Consider the following 18,819-nt stretch of genomic DNA (forward strand, 5'->3'; position numbering starts at 1 on the left):
AGGAAAACTAGTGTGTGCCCAGGTGTGCCCTGGAGACGGGTGTCTCTGCCCCCCCCCCAGGTCTGTGGGCACCTGCTGTCTGAGGGTCTTCCTTTGAAGCTGGTGGTGACTGTGTTGCGTGTGTAGGTGCTCTACGCGTGTGGGAGAATATCTGTCCAGAGTGCCCGTGTGTGTCTGAGCACTTGTGAACACATGGGAAGTCTGCAAAACTGAGTATATTAGTATGTTCATTTCTTTCCGTGGGTCCCCAGGAGCTTGTGCATTGAGACTCTGTGTATTATGGGTCCCTGAGAGTTTACGTGGGGTACCTGAGAGTTTGTATATTGTGTATGGCTATTTCAGAGTGTGTTCCCACATGTACACACGGGAGAGTGTATCTGTGGAACTGGATATATGTTCCTGATGTTGTGTATCTGTGAGATCATTGTGTACATGAATCATGTGATGGGAAGTCAATATTTCCAAGTATTTGTCTGTAAACTGGTATGTGTCCTTGTGTGGGTAAGTCAGTAGCAGTGTGTGTCTGGGTATCCTGTGTCTGCAGAATTGGGGCATGAATGTGTGTATGTGCGTATTGAACAGCATTGGTATGGGTGTGTATCATTGTATCTTTGAGCTGATGGGGAGAGTGTATCCAAGTTGTCTGCATATCTGTGTGTAGCTCCCATGTATGAACTGATGTGTGTTGGGGTGGGTGTCTGTATATCTGGGGTGCGGGAGTCTATGTGTATGAATATATCTTTGAACTATGTGTGTTTTTCTACCTAGTGTTACCCTGTGCCTGTGTGGAGGAGTGTGTCCCTGCGTGACTTATACTATGTGTGTCTTACTCAGATCACCCGCCATCCACACCTTCCCTAACCAGCAGGGCAGACAGCCAGTGGCGCTCCAGGGTGTCATTTGCCAGGGCACTTTCTGTCTGTCTGTGGGAGGGGGAGATGAGTTGATAAGGCTTATCTCCTAACACCAGCGCCATGCTGAATAACTGCTCTAATGAGGTGGCCTCACTGAGACCACCCTCTCCCAGCGCATCCAGCCACAAGGAAGGACACAAGGGAGCCAGTCCTGGGGTATAGGCTCACCACCCCCCCATGAATCCAGTAGGCCTGAGTATCCACAGGGCCTTTTGTACTTCTTGTTTCCTCGGAGCGTGGGGGGTTCCAGGTCTCACATCGCCCCACACCACCTGGCAGCTCCCTGCCGCACAGGGCTGGCCAGAGCTGGCTGGAGCCTCTCAGCTCTGGTCTTTGGTCAGGGACATGGCTTTGAGAGGGCAGGAGGTGCGAGGCCTGGAGATGGGGGGCCATAAGGGGTGTGGGTGGATTGAGAGACATGGAGGCCCAGTGAAGAGGGACAAGAAAAGAAGAGCCAAGGGCAGATTTTTAAAAATCCACAGCGATAGAGGGCCAGAGACACTGGTGGAGGTTGGAGGCGCGCGGGGACAGATAGAAACAAACAACTCAAAAGTGGCAAAAAGGGCCAGAGAGACAAGAACAAAAGCAGTGAAAGTGTTAACCAGAGAGACATGGACAGAGAGCGGAGAGAGGTACAGAGAGTGAGAGAGAGGGAAACAAGACAATAGGGCAATGGGGAGGAGAAAGGGCCCCCGAAAGAAGAGGGAAAAGTGGGGACATGGGAGGGGTCAGGCGGGATGGACAAACTGAGACAGACAGACAGCCAGGGGCTCAGCAGCGCCGAGCGCCAACCGCAGCCCGAGTGCCAGGTGGCGGGCGGCCGGGAGGGCGCGAGTGCAGAGCCTGCGGGCCGAGCGGGGTTGCGGAGGTGAGGAAGGCGGGCGGGGGGTCCGCGCGGGGCTGCGCCGCTGTCCCGGGTAATTTTTCATCTCGGCCGGCTAATCTTTGTTCCCGGCGAAGATAATGAATAGCCAATCGTTATCTGCCCGGCTGCCGGAGGCTGCCCGAGAATGGGGTTGTACAGGGCTGGGAATTGTTTCCAAAGTGCCGCGGAATAAATGGTGTTCCTTATCTCTGCCTTCCAGATTATCGGAGCCCTTTCAGAGCGCGCACAACAAATGCGCCCGCCATCGAATGCATCATTTACCACCGCAGATCCGCGCGCTGATGGGCAGGCAGATAGCGGTTCGCGGGGGGCACGCCAGGCGCCCGGCGGCGGCTCCGCTAGACTGCCGGGGTGGCCGGGGAGAGGAGGGGGGACGCGCGTGCGTGCCCCCGGCGTGTCCAGCCTGCTTGGGTGTGCCAGTGGATGGGCACCGAACAAGCAACGGTGTTGATGTGCATGCTGGTATGTGAAACAAGTGTGCTACAAGAAAGTGCACGTGTGCAAGCCCGTGCGAACACGGGCGGCGGGCGGGCGTGCTGCGAGTGCCCGGAGATGAGGCTGATTGAGGATGCCCAGAGGAAGGGGTACTTACTGCACGTGAATGCGTGAGCATGCATGTCACGGGGCGGGGGGGTAAACACGTGTGTGAAGGAGTGGGTGTGCAAGCCCGGGTGTGCAAGTGTGGTGGATGTGCGGACTGTGAGTGCCTCGATACGTCTGCCCTCAAAGAAGCTGCTTAGGAGTGCGCACCGGAGGTAGTGTGCCTGCCACTCGGGCGGGCGTGCATGCGTGTGTTCGGCGTGTATGACTCTCCCGAATGTCGCGTGCCTGCAGGTGTCCCACCCTACCCCGTGCTTCAGGGGCACGCATGCTTGTAAGCACTGCATCCATGCACACCTGTGACTGCCCGGAGTACGCGTGCAGGTGCCGGGTTCACCCCAGCCTGTGCGGGGGTTGCGCACGGATCTGCGTGAGGCGGTCGTGTGCTTGTGGCTCTCTCTGCCCGGGGGCCCCGGGTGGGGGCGGCGCTGGGCCTGGCCCTGTGCTGCGTGCCTGGGCTCCGTGCTGGACACGAGCTGCAGGCCCCTTCGAGCTTGGGGGAGAAACAGCAGAGGAGAGAGCGCGCCTGTGTGGGTGCGACAGACGCCACAATGGAGGGAGTGGGATGTGCCGCGTAACGCGACTGCTCGGGACAGAAAAGGGGGCGTGCGGGCGTTCTCCCGAGGAGTTTGGGAGCCCCCAGAGACCCCAACCCGCCTCGGGGGCCACGTCCTGCCAGCGGCCCCAGAGCCCCCCCCTCGGGCCTGGGGGAACAGGGACCCGAGCGCGGCCGCCCGAGGTCCCCCGCGCGTGCTGTGAGTGACACGCGCCGGCGACAAAGGCTGTATTTTTCCAGGCTCACGCCCCGCCCGCGATGGTCCCCATGGCGACGCAGATAGCGCCGCAGCCATTTTCCCGGTCTCCCAGGAGTCTATTATATCGCGGGATTAGCTCATCTGCAGGCAGGTCGAACCCAAAGTCACACAACCTGCGGCGCGGGCCTCGCCCCCAGATCCGCGCCTCCCGCCGCGGGGGTCTCCTCGCGGCTCCGCGACCTCCAGCGGCGGCCCATGCGCGGGCGCAGAGCGCCACCTGGCGGCCGCGGGTGCCAGGCGCGGGGGTCCGAGGGCCGCGGCCGGAATAGGGTCTCGCAGGCAGAAGAGGTGGGGCGGGGGGCGCTTTGTTTCGTCTCTGCTGTGTCGCTGGGGCCAGGCTGGCGCACGGTAGATGCTCCACAAACGTTTGTTAAAAGGAAATTAAGGATGAGGCTAACGGTGAACGATCGCACAACTTAGTTGTCAACAAGAAATCATTTATTGGACGTATGCATTGAATTGAGAATAAAAGCCAAACTCCTTAGGAACCTCTGCTCAGACCTGATTCCCCCCGTTCGTGCCCCAGCCACAGTGACCTTCTTTTTGTTCTTTGAACGGGGACTTTGTGTCTGCTCTCCCCTCTACCAGAGTGTATTCTGCCACTGCTCAGATGTCACCCGTCAGAGAGCAAAGTCACTCTTTGCCCTACACTTTTCAGTCTATACTACCTAGGGTGTCCCAAGAAAATGTATAACACGCTTTGAATAATTATAAAGGCAGTGTTTATTAAAATACATTTCGTTTTCAAAATTGAGCTATCAGCTGTTAAAGTGTGTATACATTATTTTGGGACACCCTACGTATTTCTTTCACTGTACTTAGCACCCAGTGAAATTATCTTGTCTCTCTGTCTTTGCTTGTCCTGGGGGCTCCCCTGGATGGAATGCTAGGCTCCCTGGGCAGAGGGCTCTGTTTGGGGAGGGGGAGTCACCAGAGTGGCTGGAATGTGTCTGACCATGGATGGGCATCGGTTACAACTTTGGGAATGAGTGAATGAGGAAGAGAGGAGGCCGGGGGAGTAAGTGGCCAGGCCATGCACTTTATGATCATCGTTTCTCTTTATTATTATTCCATTCCACTCCACCCCCGTGTTGTTTTGCTCACTCTAGTCCTGGGTGTCTGGCCTCACTGACCTGTCCCAGCCGGCAAGGCCAGAGGGGTATAGGACTGAAGGAGAGAGAGCCACAGAGGCCCCTCCACAGCATGAGCCTGCCTCGCCTGGTAGGGCAGAGGACAGTTCTCACCCCTCGTTCACAGGGAGTGTGGCCTCTCTGGGAAGGCCCCGGGCGGCGGGGTGAGACTTCACTCATAATGCAAGATAATTATACCAGGGTTGTCTTGACGCAGTGATGATTAATTACTGTACGTGGGGCAAGAACCGCAAGGTATCTAGAACTGAGAAAAGGCCACAGCCCAACTGGACTTCCCACCCATCTCCATGCTGGAAGGGACTAATTAGGCACTAATCCAAGCCTCACCCTGCCCTAGCGGCTGGGACAAACCCTGTGAGAGGGCCTTGCCCTGGAGGCTGAGAATAAGCTCCTGTTCCCTCCTAAAAGAGGAGCTGTGGGGTAGCTGAGGCTCTCTGCCACCCTCCAACACACACACACACACACACACACACACACACACACACACACACATAACCGGCCTGGCTGGGTGACCTTAAGCAAGTCACTTTCCTACTCTAATCCCCGCGTCTGCCTCTGCAAACCTCCCTCCAAGGTTGTTACAAGAGTTACTAATAAACATGTATTTAAAAAGAGTTTTGTAACCCAGGCTTCATAAATTGGCAGTCCAAGTCTCAGGAGCCAGTGCAGTAAATAATTGTTGCTCATATTTTGAAGTGGGAGATTTCACGTAAATAGCCTCATTTCCAGCTTCTCTTGAAAAGTTAGAAGATTGGTTACTTTTGGCCTACATTCCTGCCTGGTAATGTAATGCTGTGGTTCTCTTTGCCAGCCCCTGTAGACAGGCATGTGCATCATTGTCCTAGGGTCTCCATACACCCACTTCAGGCCCCTGGGTCAGGGGGTGTCCCTCATAGGAATACTGGGTGCTGTGGCTGTGTGGTTTTTGGCCCTTCTTTCTTCATATCCTTTGGTGGAATTTCCAATATCTTTCTCCCTCCAGGTACTGTAAACCACTTAGTAATTAATTAGTTAACTAATAAATCCAATCAATTTTTTTTTTTTAAATGTGCTAAACCACACTGTTTTGGACCTTGGGTTTACAGTATTGAACAAAACAGCAATCACACCTGCCCTGAGGGAGCAATCAGATGACTCACCACACAGATTAATACATCATCACAAATTGTGATAGGAACTCTGAGGAGGAAAAAATATGTATTCACAAATATGGAATCCAAGATTTTTTGCAGAGTCTTACTCTGGCCAGCCTGTACTGAGAGGTGGGGAGCATGGAATGAAAACAGATATGGTCACTGTTTGCCACAGGGAGCTCACAGGGTGCTGGAAATGCGGGCACGTCAAGAGATTCTGTTAATTTCAGCCTATGAGAACTGGAAGCCCAGGGCACTGTTAAAGGGAGGGGATCACCTTACTCTGAGAGCATAATATATAGAGTGCCTCCAAATCAATAAAAAAATACAATAGACAAAAATAGGCACAGGGTATGGTCAAGAAATTCATAGAAAAGGAAATCGAAATGGCTCTTAAATCAATGAAAACATACTCAATCTCACTCAGATAAATAAAAATTTAAAACACATTGAGATATTTGGAATGAGTAAAATTAGATTACGATGATGGTTGTAACTCCATAAATTTACTAAAACTCATTGAAATGTAGCACTGAAATTAACTTTATGGTATGTAAATTACACTACAATAAAGCTGTTGGAAAATAAATTAATTTAAAACCACTCTGAGATACCATTTTATACTATCAGTATTAGTAAATATCAAAACATTTTATTAAATACCATGTTCCTAAGGGAACAGGGGAGACAAGGTGGTGGGAGTGTCAATCGATGCACTCTTGGAGTGGCACTGTCAAATTTACAAAAACACTTATGCTTTGAACCAAGAATTCCATTTATAGGACTTTACATGATAGATATGCTCTTACTCTTGTGAATTTTTAAGGAAATTCACTGCAGCTTTGTACATTATGGCAAATGTTTGGAAGCAAAAGATGCTTATCTCGAAGAGACTGTTAAAAGTATTGTTATACAGCCAAAACAGTGGGATGTCATGCTGTTGTCGCAGAAGAAAATAAAAAAAGAAAGAAATATTAAGAAAAGGAAAGAAAGAAGAGAGAAAAAAGGTAGGTCTTTTATGGACAGATATTGAATGATCCCAAGACAGACTCAGTGGGAAAATAAAGGTTAGGAGGTAGTGTGCCACTGTTTGATTAACAATCGAGAGAAAGAGAGAAGAAATACACATATCTGCTCACATATTTGTAGAATTTCTCTGGATAGAAAACAAGAGAAACAATAGTTGGCACTTACAAAAGGATGTAGGTTTGGGTGACTGGGGATAGGGGTAGGAGAAAGGGTTCACTGTGTAAGCTTTCATTAGCATTGAAATTACACAGATAGATAGATATTACAATAACTATTGAAATAGAGAAAAATATATACAAACATGGTTACACAGTATACCTATATATCTATCCTATGCAAAAAAGATTTAAAAAAAATATTAAAAAGTAAAGATGGAGAACAAGAGTTTGCAGAGAAGTCAAAGGATAAAAGTCCCTGGCCGGCCAGAACATAGGGAAGCAAGGTCCCCGCCCTATTGGCTGGGCCAATTGCTATAAGAATTTGGCAGAGTAATTCAGCTGTATCTAGCACAGCTGAAAATACTGATGCCACATGGCCTGGCAATTCCTCTTTAGGAATATGAGACATCCTCACACATGAATAGAAGAGATGTGGGCACTATTTGTTTTATTATTTTATTTTATTTTATTTTCCATCACCACTTATCCCCCCTATACCCTCTTCCACCTCCACCCACCCCCCAAACCCCCACAATCACTCATGGGGCACTATTTGTAAAATAAAGAATTTAAAAAGACACTTTGGAGTCAAGCTAGTAGCCCATCTCAAGGATGATGGATATATAAATAGTAGGGCATTCTTTGCATGGAATGCCATGCAGCAGTTACCTTGCATGGAGAGATGTAAGGCAAATAAGGTTTTAGTCAAAGAAAGAACTGGCAGAATTTTAAACACAAAATAGGACTGTATGTTGTTTATGGAAATGAAGCATATGAAGTAAAAGTATAAAAACATAAATGAGATTAAATCTTATGGAAGATTTAAAACTAAGATCTGGAAAACAGCAAGCCATGCCATGTTCTTGGATGGAAAAATTTAATACCATAAACGTGAATTCTCTTATATATTTTTGTATAAATTTCATATAATTCAAATTAGAATACCAACAGGGTGATTTTTTTAAAACTGGGTTGAAAGACCTGAAATATCATGTGGCAGAATAAATGCCCAAGAATAGCTAAGGAAAATTGGAAAAAGAGTAATGTGGGATTTTCACCTTCCTGGAATTAAGGACATACTATAAAGCCACTAAGCAAATCAATATGGCATTGGTGGAAGAATAAACAATTAAAAATAATAGGGAATCTAAAAATAGATTCCAGTATATATGAGAATATAATACATGACAAGGTAGTATTTCAATTCAGTGGAAAGGGAGGAGATTGTGAAATAAATGGTGTCGACACAAGTGGATATGCACCTGGCAGAAAATAAAATTAGGCCCCTCTTATGTATCTAAACAAATGCCAGATGAATTAAAATTTAAATGTAAAAAATAAATAACTATCAATCTTGCAAATCTCTCAGAGGAGACGTGCATTCTAGACAGAGGCAATATATGTGTGAAGGTCAGTGGGTGAAAGGACTAAGCAAGTTCTGGAAAAGGCAGAAGCTCCATGTGATTGGAATGAAGGGGGAGGCCAGGCGTGCAGGAAGCCTCCCTAAAGCCATAGCCATCTCTTCACTTCCTGTGCTATTTTATTAATCTTTTTCTTTAAATCAATTCATGTCTTTATAAATCGAACTGTTCAAAAGGTAAGTTTATACTATTGACAAAATCATGGGTTCAAGGAGCTAGTTATATATTTTCTGAACCGCATGGATATAAATGCATTGACTATTAAAATGGGGGGGGAATGGTCTGGAATTACCTTGATAAATGAGATAAATTTGCATTTTGGAAGTTTCTGGGACTGGAATGGGTAAGATGGGGTTGGAGTAAGCAGGGAGGTGGTCAGAGCAATAATTCCCTAATGAGATATGAACCAAAGATCAAGGGGAACATCCTCCTCTCTCTCGAACACCCACCTTTAATCTGTTATTCCAAAATCTGACCACGTTCCAGCATCAACACAGCTATCACCCTGGTCCAAGCTGCCATCATCTCACCTGGATTACTATACTAACTTTCTCCCTGGAATTCTCCCAGCTTCCCCACTGTCCATTCAGAACACAGCAGCCAGAGGATCCTGTGAACATGTGAGTCAGACCCATTCCTACTCTGCTCCACACCCTCTCATGGCTCCTGCTTTACTCAGAGGAATTCACACCACCTTGCGCCTTATTTCCTCTTTGATTTCATCCATTGGTTGCTTCAACTCCAGCCCAACTGGCTTCCTTGCTATTTCTCAAACATATCTGACACATGGTCACCCCAGGACATTTGCACTTGTTGTTGCCTTTGCCCAGATATCCACATGGTTTCTTCATATAATTGGAGCATCTGTCCAAATATTGCCTTCCTTGAGAAACCTGGACTACCTCTTGGTGAGGGCCAAGCCAGTTGCCGGCGACAGCCAAGGTACGGGTGCGTCCTAGAGCCCCCACAGGCTCTGAGCAGCATTTGGGCAGACAGGTAGTCCTGAAGCCTGGGATCAAGGCCAAGACTCCCTGAGACTGCCTAAACCCCTGTGCCTAAAGCCAGATATATCCCTGGTCTTCGGTTACATGAGCCAATAATACAACCCTCTACTTTTTTCCTTTAGTCGGTCTGGGGTGAGGTTTTCTTTTGCCTCATACCACTGAAAGAATCCTGGTAATCAGAGTTGTGGCAGGTTAAAGATGGCCACAAATTCTTTGTTACTGAGAGAGATGTCTTTCCCTTCCTTGAATCTGGGTGGTCTCTATGACTACTTGACCAAGAGAAGATTGTGGAAGTAACTGCAGTTTCCAGGCCGAGGCCTTACAAGATTTGTAGCTTCTACCCATTGTTTCTTGAAACCCTCTCCATGGGAGTTCTGAGCTGCCATGTAAGAAGTCCAGCTACCCTGAGGCCGCAATGCTGTGAGAAAGCCCACGCTAGCCAGAGGCTGTGTGGGGAGAAAGAGTTGCCCAATCAGTTGTTCCATCCCCTCGCTATTTGAGTCACCCCAGCTGAAACTCCAGATATCACAGAGCAGACATGAGCCATCTCTGCTGCATACTGTCCGAATGCCTGACCCACAGTCATGTGAGATATAATAACAGTAAGCTGTTTTAAGCCACTAAGTTTTGGGGTAGTTTTTCTAATTCAATGATAGATTAATGCAATAATTTTTATTAGCCAAGAGCTACATATCCCTAGTGGATTAAGAAATGAGACAGAGAGGTGGGGCTGCTGACATGCATAGAACTGGCTCATTTCCTTGGGAATTCTTACACACATCCATATGGGCACAGGATGCATGGGTAGGATGGTGGAGCAGAAAAGGCCTTGAAAGCAGAGGGGCCTTGATTTTGAGTCCCTGCTCTGCTATGAGACCAGCAATGAGACCCAAAGGCAAGTTATTTCCCTTCTCTGAGCCTGTTTCTTCATCTGTCAGAACATTAGTGTTGCATTGCTAGGAATAGATACAGCTGCACATAACAAGATAGAAGTTTATTTCTCTGTCATGTGAAAATTCAGAAGTAGGTGATCCAGGGCTGCTATGTTACTCACTCCCTACTGTCAGAGACCAGGATTTATCTTGCTGCTCCTGGTGCAGGGCCTGAAAAGATAGTTGCTACCATCATGTCTACATTCCAGGAACAGGAAGGAAGAAGTGAACAAAACACACACAAAAAATGTGTGCATCAGCTGTCTCTTAAGGAAGTTTCCTAAAAACTAACACATTCACTGATATCCCATTGGCTAGAGCATAGTCACATTACCGTATCTAGCAGCAAAAGAGGCTGGACAATATAGTCTTTGTCCGGGAAGCCATGTGCTCAGCCAAAATTCTCTTATGGAAGCAGAAGAGAATGAATTCTGGAGGATATCTAGCAGTCTCTGACACAAATATATATGTCCAGAGTTCTTGTAACAACTATCATTATTTTGGCTCACACATAGTAGGTGCTCAGTAAATGTTAGCTTCCTTCTTTACTCTTCCGGTCTGCACATCTTGCTTCTCTCCTCAATGGCCTTTCTCTGCCCCTGAACTCCAAGGATGAGCTTCACTCCCTAGAGAAAGGCCCTGTTTTCTTTTCTTCGTGGCATTTACCATAACTATTTGTTTCTCTGTTCATCATGCACCTCTCTCCATTCTAATATAAACAACATAAAAAGAGGGACCATAGCTCTAGGTTCCACCCAGGAAAATAAAAACCACTTGGAAAGTTTAAAACCTAATTTAAAACTTAAATGCAGGGGCATGACTATGTAAGCAATGAAACTGCTAAAAACAGGGGACAGTGAGGCAAGCCAGAAATAAGTAGCAGGAAGCTGCTACCTCCCCCAGGGCTGGAGAGACAAAGAAAGGAGGTTGTATTTTCCAAGTCCAGGACCTGGGGTGACCCAGAGGATGTTCAACTGGCCCGTTCTGTGAGAGCTGGAGCCACAGAGGAGACATAGTCACAACCAGAGATGCCATCTGAGACAGGGAAGAAGGGGGAGAAATACCCTGTCTTCTCCTTTTCACCTACCCTTCTGTATCCCTCCAGAGCCTCCTTTGGTTGAACTCAGCAGGGAACCAGCTGGCAAGGGAGTCTGGGAAATTCATCCAGCAAGAGTAGGTTCCCTGTCCCCTACCACATAATATGGAACAGAGCAGGGAAGAGCAAGGGACAGCTCGGAAGGAAAAGTAGCTGGAGGTGGCACTGGGACATTTTCTGTCTTTGTGTCAAAGCTTCAAAGACATAGCCTGGCACATAGTAGGACCTCATTAAATAAAATGAATAGATTGGGGTTACCAACTCATCACATGCAGAAAGCTACTTAGAGTCCCCAAAACAACTTTAGTCCCACAGGGCATCCTCGTTGCCAGGTCCACAGAGGCAGGTGCATCCCAGGTAGGCAGCACGGCCACTGAGTTCTGCTTGACCAGCATCAGAGGGTCTTTCCAAGTCGAGGATTCAGCTTAACTTGCTTCGATTCCTGTCCAGGAGAGATGCCCTCTTCTCAGCCTCCAGAAGCACCCAGCATCCCCTGTGATGAATGTCTCCTGCCGGAGTGGGGAGAGCACATCCTCATCAGGAAGAGAGACAGAGACAAAGAAATAAAGACAGAGAACGAGAGAGACTGAGATACAGAGATAGACAGAAACAGACAAAAGGGACAAAAAGACAGAGGGACAGAGACACAGATAGAAACAGAAAGACAGAGACTGAGACAGGGAGATAGAGACAGAGAGACAGACACTGACAGACAGAGACAGAGAGACAGGGCGAGAGGGAAGCAGCCGTGTGAGCAAGCTGCGTGGCGCCTGCCGCTGGGCAGCGCGGGCACAGGATGCTCCGGGCCTACAGTGGAGCGTGCTGGCGCCAGACCTGCGGTGGGCATGTGGGTGCTGCTAGGGCTGCCAACCACGTCAAGGAAATCATAAGCACTTTCCGTGGCCCAGCACGAGTGGGCAGCTTCATCCGTATCCTGTGGGAGAATTTCAAGGGTTGACTGATAGGCCCAAACGTTGGTGGGAAGGGGAAGCAATTAGCATTCAACGAGCTGCGGGTGGGAGCGAATCTGCGCGAGTGCACCTCGGACAGGAATCGGGGGAACCTGATACCCAGATGCCTGCTGGTCATCTCAGCCGTCCCGCTCACAGGTAAAGTTCACAGCAGCACCAACTGAAATGCCCTTCACCACAATAACAACACTCCTGGGAACAACCCCAAGCCTGTTCCCAGGGAGACGGGTAAAGGAATCGGGTCCTGCCCTTCGTCAGCCTGGAGGAATCTCACCAGCACTGTGAGAAAGCAAGTCACAGAAGGGCGCAGGTGGATTCCATTTAAATAGTGTCTAAAACCAGGAAACACTTTCATGTGTTCTGTGCTTTTGCACACACGCTTGTGCACAGGGCTGTGCATATAAAACTGGGGGACACAGCACTTAGAGGGTGACCTAGGGAATCCTCAAAAGCGGTGTTGATGCGGAAGATTTTCACCTCGTGGACAGGTGTTAGAACACGCAGGGGTCCTGAGCCAGCCTGAAACGCCACCCTCGCCAGCTGCTGGGAGGTGGAGGAAACCGCAGCGCCCAACCCGACAATGAATTCACCCTCAGTAAATGGTAGCTATTATTACCATTTATGTCATTAGTGTATCGCCCTCATTTTATAGGTGGGTGGAGGCCCAGGGAGGGAGGCCAGCTGTACAGGGACACCCAGTAAGTGGGTAACAATGCTGGAACTTGACCCAGGCCTCCTGGTTATTTTCACCCCTCAAAGTTGCAACTTAATATTCAGTGCTTTTCAAGTCTGTCCAGGACTTCTGGGGGTAATTTTCCTTTTGGACAAGAGAGAAACATGGGGAAGATTGTCATTTTCCCCCTGGTTGGGCTAAACCGTGTCCACTGGAAATTCCTATGTTGAAGTCCTAACCCCCAGTGCCTCAGAATGTGACTGTATTTGGAGATAGGTCTTTTAAAGAGGTAATTAAGGTGAAATGAGTTCATAGGAGTGGGCCCTAATCCAACAGGACTAGTGTCCTTATAAGAACATGAATTAGGACACAGACACACACAGAGGGACAACCAAGTGAACACACAGGGTGAAGACGGTCATCTGCAAGCCAAGGAGAGAGGCCTCAATGAAACTAACCCTGCCGACACCTTGATCTCAGAATTCCAGCCCCCAGGACAGTGAGGAAATAGATGTCTGCTCTTTGAGAGCCCCGGTCTGTGGTACTGGTTATGGCAGCCCTAGAAAATGAATGTGTTCTTTGAACAAACTAGTGCTAGAACTATGGTATGTGGGTGTGTGGCAGCTCACTGGGGAGCACGCGGTGGGATGCCAAGGAATAAACTAGCATCCGGAGGATGCTGAGCAGAAAGAGGAAAGGACCTGCATCCCCGAGGATATAACTGGGCTGTCACACCAAGCTTAGAGCTCTCACCTCCAGACTTGTTACCTGAGGAAATTAAATGTCTGTGTTGCCTAAGTCACTCCCAGTTGCCTTGAAAGCCCCCTAAGTAACCCAAATCCCCACTCAAATGGCATGCAGTAGTACCTCCTACCAAGGCTGTTGCTCTTCTCTCAGATTTCTCTCCTGCAAGTCAACGACCGGCTCTGAGTTCTAAGCTGAGCTCAAATTATCACTTCCTCAACTAAAGGGATGTGACAACCAAATGCACTGCATGGTCCTCAGTTGGACTCTAAACCAATTCAGAAATAGGTATAAAGGGCATTTTGGGGACAATTAATAACATCTGAACATAGGTTGTGGAGTTAGATCATATTATTGTATCAGTGGTAATTGTCCTAATTTTTATAAGTGTGAATAAGTGTTTATGTTAAGAGAATCTCCTTGTTCTTAGGAAATACACACTGAAATATGTGATAGTAAAGGGGCATCGTGTCTCCGACATACTCAAGTGTTTCAGAGAAAATATGCATATCTATATTAATACACTGAGAATGGTAAAGCAAATAGGACAAAATGTAGACAACTGATAAATCTAGGTGAACAGTATATGAGAACTTATATCAAAGTTAAAAGATATCCAAAAATGAAAAAAAAAAAAATCTATTTTCTATAAAAATAGCTCCCCAATCTTTGTCCTCTAGCATAGCCTCTCCCCACAGATGGGGCACTCTGTGCCCACACCTCTGGCTCTTGTCTCTCTGGCCCCACTTAGAGTCCAACTTTCAAAGGCCATTTATTTTCACAGATGTGTGTCATCAGAACTAAAGTACACACTTTAGGCATTCAGTTGGTTGCATATGTTTAAAAAGAAAGGGAATTCATTGGCTCGCAGGACCAAACCCTCTAGAGTGGACTGAACCTGGTAACTTGAAACAGGTCACATCTGTACAGGCGCCTCTCTGTCATGCTCTGTTCCCATGGTTGAAAGACGGCTGCAGCAGCTCCAGCCCTTTCAGCCTTTCATGTCCAAGGTCAGCAGGAAGAATGTGAGATTGCTTTCCAGGAAATTTCCTTCTGCTAATTTTCATTAGATTTAGCTGGGTCATGTGCTCATCCCTGAATCAGCCTCTGCCGCCAGGAGCACACTGTGGCCAGACTGGCCCAGCCTGAGTCATGAGCCCACCTGAGCAACTGACTGGGGGAAGGGCAGTGACCCCAGAGGAAAATCAGGATATAGTTTCAGAAAAATGGTAATGGATGTTGGGTGGCAAAACCCACAGTAACCTAACCCAGCTCACACCTTGACTGTCCAACATCCATAAGCATCTTGCCCATGTTCACTTTTGAGGGAAGTGTGGTAGACAGAATTATGGCCCCTAAAGATGCCCACCCTAATCTCTGGAAACTATTAATGCCTGTGATTTTGTTCCTTACACAGCCAAAGGGACTTTGCAGATGTGAAGTTACTAATCAGTTGACCTTAAAATAGGGAGATGATCCTAGCTTATCAGTGTGATCATGTGAGCCCTTAAAAGCAGAGAATGTTTCCTGGCAAGTGGTAAAAGAAGAAATCAGAAGAGGAAGTTAGAGAAAGGTAGCAGAAGGGAGAAAGGGATTCAACTCTCAAGAAGGATTTGAAGCATATTGCTGTTTTGAGGATGGAGGGGGTCAGCTGGGAAAGAAGTAGGGACTCCAGACCTACAACAAGAAATAATGCTGCCCACAATCTCAATCTCTTTTCCATTGAGCCCCCAGGAAACAGCTCAATCTGCCAACACCTTGATTTCAGTCTTGGGAAACCCTAAGAAGATAACCCAGTTGAGTCATGCTCTGCCTGGACCCTTGACCCACAGAAATTGTAAGATACTAAATGGATGTTGTTTTAAACCTCTGAGTCTGTGGTAAATCATTACAGCAGCAATGAAAAAAGGAAGCCTGGAGGCAACACACTCTCCCTTCCTGTTACACATCCAGCTCCAGGAGCAGGATTCCAGTGATCCAGAGCTGAGGTCTAAGCTTAACTCCCCGTCACCATTAACATAACCTGTGCGGAAAGAAAAGGAAAAATATATCAGCTCCCATGTGGGAAAAGAGAGAGTAGATAACCACAGCAATGGGCACTAGCCCATAGCACATCTCGAGGCTTGCTAGGAAAAATATTGGAGAATGTCAGATATAGAATTCCCAGTGCAACTCCTGCGTATGTACCCAAGAGACATAAAAACATATGTCCATACAAACACTTGTACACTACTATTTATAACAGCATTGTTCATGAGAGCCAAAAAGTGGAAACAACCCAAATGCCAACCAAATGATAAATGGATAAACAAACTGATCTCTCCATACAATGGAATATTATTTGGCCATGAAAAGGAATGAAGTACTGACACAGGCTACAACATAGAAAAGCAGATTAGTGGTAAATGGATAGACCATGGTTTTTAGTATATTCATAGAGTTGTGCAACTATTATCACAGTCTAAATTTAGAAAATATTAATCATCCCCCAAAAAAACCCTGTACCCATTAGCACTTACTCTCCATTTCCCCTTTCCCTTGCCCTGGTCACCACTAATCTGCATTCTGTCTCTGTTATGGACATACCATACAAATGGAAGCTTATGCTCTACAGTCTTTTGAAACTGGTGTCTTCCACTTAGCATAATGCTGTCAAAGTTCATCCATGTTGTAGCATATATCAGAACTTCTTCCTCACAGGTTTCTTGGGCAGCCAGTTCAACTGCCCCAGTTCTGCCAACATTTTTCCATGGCCATGTCTGAGGTGGCCGTTGGGGTTTTCCTCTCTTTAGTAGCCAGTTCATGATGGTGCAGATTCTAGGCCTTTGAGATTGCTTAGGCTTAGAGGGAATGTCACATAGTCTTTTGTTTGCTTTTCCCAGACTTGGATTTTTTTCTGGCAGTCCAACCCCATCAAAAATTTATGAGGTTTTTCTCTCTACTTATTTGTAAAAACAAATTGTGAAATATTTTAGGCACATGAAAGATTAAACAGAATAATGTAAAAACACCTATGTGCCCAACACCTAGATTAAGCATTAAAACATTAAGCTTAAGCGTTAAAATCAATACAGTTTTCAGAAATTCACCACATACTTGAAGAAAATGTGAAACTTTTTTTGTAACTTCAGGGTAGGGATGGATTTTCCAAGCATTGCACAGAAAGCAGAAAATATAAAGAAAAAGATTGATTCACTAGGCTACATAAAAAGTTCCAACTTCTGTATAGTAAAAGATGCTATAAACAAACTTAAAAGACAAAGGATTGGAGAGACTATTTGCATTGCATATAATGAAGTAACAGTCAATGTCCACAATATGCAAAGTGTTCCTAAAAGTCAATAAGGAACAGACAAACAACCCAATAAGAAAATAGGCAATTCACACAAGAAGAAATATAATGGTCAATAAACATATGAAAAGAAAGCATGCCCCCATTTATAATCAAATAAATGAAAATTAAAAACAGCATCGAAATACCATTTTTAATTTATCAGACTGGTCACACCAAAAAAATTACACCAGTAACAAGAGTGATGACATCCATCAATGGTGAGCCTATGGCAAAGTAAGCACTTTGTTCCACCATTGGTAGGAATATAAATTGATATAATCTTTTAGGAAGAGCAATTAACTAGAATCTATCTAAATTTAATTAAAGTGTACACACCTACAATCACATAATTAGTAATATATTGTTCAGAAATATCAGGAATGAAAAAATAAATGCACAAGCATCATTTGTAATGGCAAAAATATTGGAAACAGATTTATGCCCACAATATGGACTGGTTAAATAGATTTTGATAAAATCATTATTTGGCTCACTATGCAGCTTTTTAAATGGATTAGTTAGACAGGTATGTGCTGATAAGAAATGTTATTCATAATTTTTCCCAAATGGGAAAAACCAAGTTATAGAATAATATATGTATTATAATCCCATTACTATTAAAACCCCTATATGATAATGTGTGTATGTATTCCTTAGGGTTGTCTGAGTGACAGTGTTTGAATTGTAAAAACAAACATATTTATTTTGTTATCCAAAAAAAAACAATAAAACCTTTAAAAAACCTAATTAAAAAATGTGTAATAAGTATGTGATTCAAAATAATAAAAATGAAGTCTATTTTTTTATATATACATTGTACCTTTTGTGTTCTATTTAAGAAATCTTTGCCTAACCCAGTGTCACAAATATTTTTTTCTGTGTTTTCTTCTAGACTTTTAAGGGTTTTACTTCTTATATTTAGATCTATGATTTCTTTTAATTGTTCAGTATGGTGCAAAATAAGGATTGGAGTTCCTTTTATTTGTAAATATATTTAATTGTTCAAGCACCATATGTTTAAAAAGAAATAGTTTCCCCCATTGAATTACTTTGGTACTTTGGTAAAAAAAAAAAAAAAAATCAATTGATCATATGTGCAGGTCTATTTTTGGACTCTTTCCTTTTTTTCATGGATTAATAGATTTATCCTTATACTGAAATCACAGTCTTGATTGCTATAGCTTTGTAGAAAGTCTTGAAATCAGATTGTGTAAATCACCTGACTCTATTCTTCTTTTTCAAGATTATATGGGCTCTTCTAAGTCCTTCACCTTTCCATCTAAATTTTGAAATTTGGTTGTAAATTCCTCTTTTTAATAAAGGCTGGATTTTTATTCAGATAGTATTGAATGTATATATCATTTTGAGGATAATCATCACCTTAACAATATTGGGTCTTCCAATTCATGAATAAGGTATATCTCTGCATTTGGTTAGATTGTCTTTAACTTCCTAGTGTAAGACTTTATAGTTTTCAGTGAACAGATCTTGTTAAATTTATTCCTAAGTATCTTATTATTAATGGTATTGTAAGTTGAGTTGTTTTTAAAATTCCATTTTCTAGTTGTTCATTGGTAGTATACAGAAATGCAATAGATTTTTACATATCGATTTTTATCCTGAAAACTTGACATACGCACTTATCAGTTCTGGTAGCTTAAAAATTTTTTTTCCTTCTGCATGCACAATCATGTTACCTGGAAACAGACAGTTTTACACCTTTCTTTTCTATCTTTGTGCCATTTCTATCTTTTTCTTGCCTTATTACACTGGCTAAGACCTTCCATATAAATGTTGACCAGAAGTTGTAAGAGCAGACATCCCTAATCTTAACCTTGATGCTTTCACCATTGAGTATGATGTTAGCTATAGGTTTTTCACAGATGTCCTTCATTAGACTGAGGAAGTCCCCTTCTGTTCCTAGTTTGCTGAGAATTTTTGTGAATTGGTATTAAATT

General features: G+C 45.2%; 1 pseudogene across 1 annotated transcript in view; it reads left to right on the forward strand.

Moving 5' to 3' along the window:
* The first annotated feature begins 1,651 nt into the window (after window positions 1–1,651).
* The window catches only part of LOC308562308 (small ribosomal subunit protein bS6m pseudogene), a 28,954-nt pseudogene continuing 11,786 nt past the window's right edge, over window positions 1,652–18,819 (forward strand). The window contains exons 1-2 of the transcript in view: window positions 1,652–1,782; window positions 2,000–2,099. The product of the transcript in view is annotated as a small ribosomal subunit protein bS6m pseudogene (transcript). The remainder of the gene's footprint in view (window positions 1,783–1,999; window positions 2,100–18,819) is intronic.

The sequence above is a fragment of the Miniopterus schreibersii genome (assembly GCF_964146895.1).
Source record: "Miniopterus schreibersii genome assembly, chromosome: 10".
NCBI lineage: Eukaryota > Metazoa > Chordata > Mammalia > Chiroptera > Miniopteridae > Miniopterus > Miniopterus schreibersii.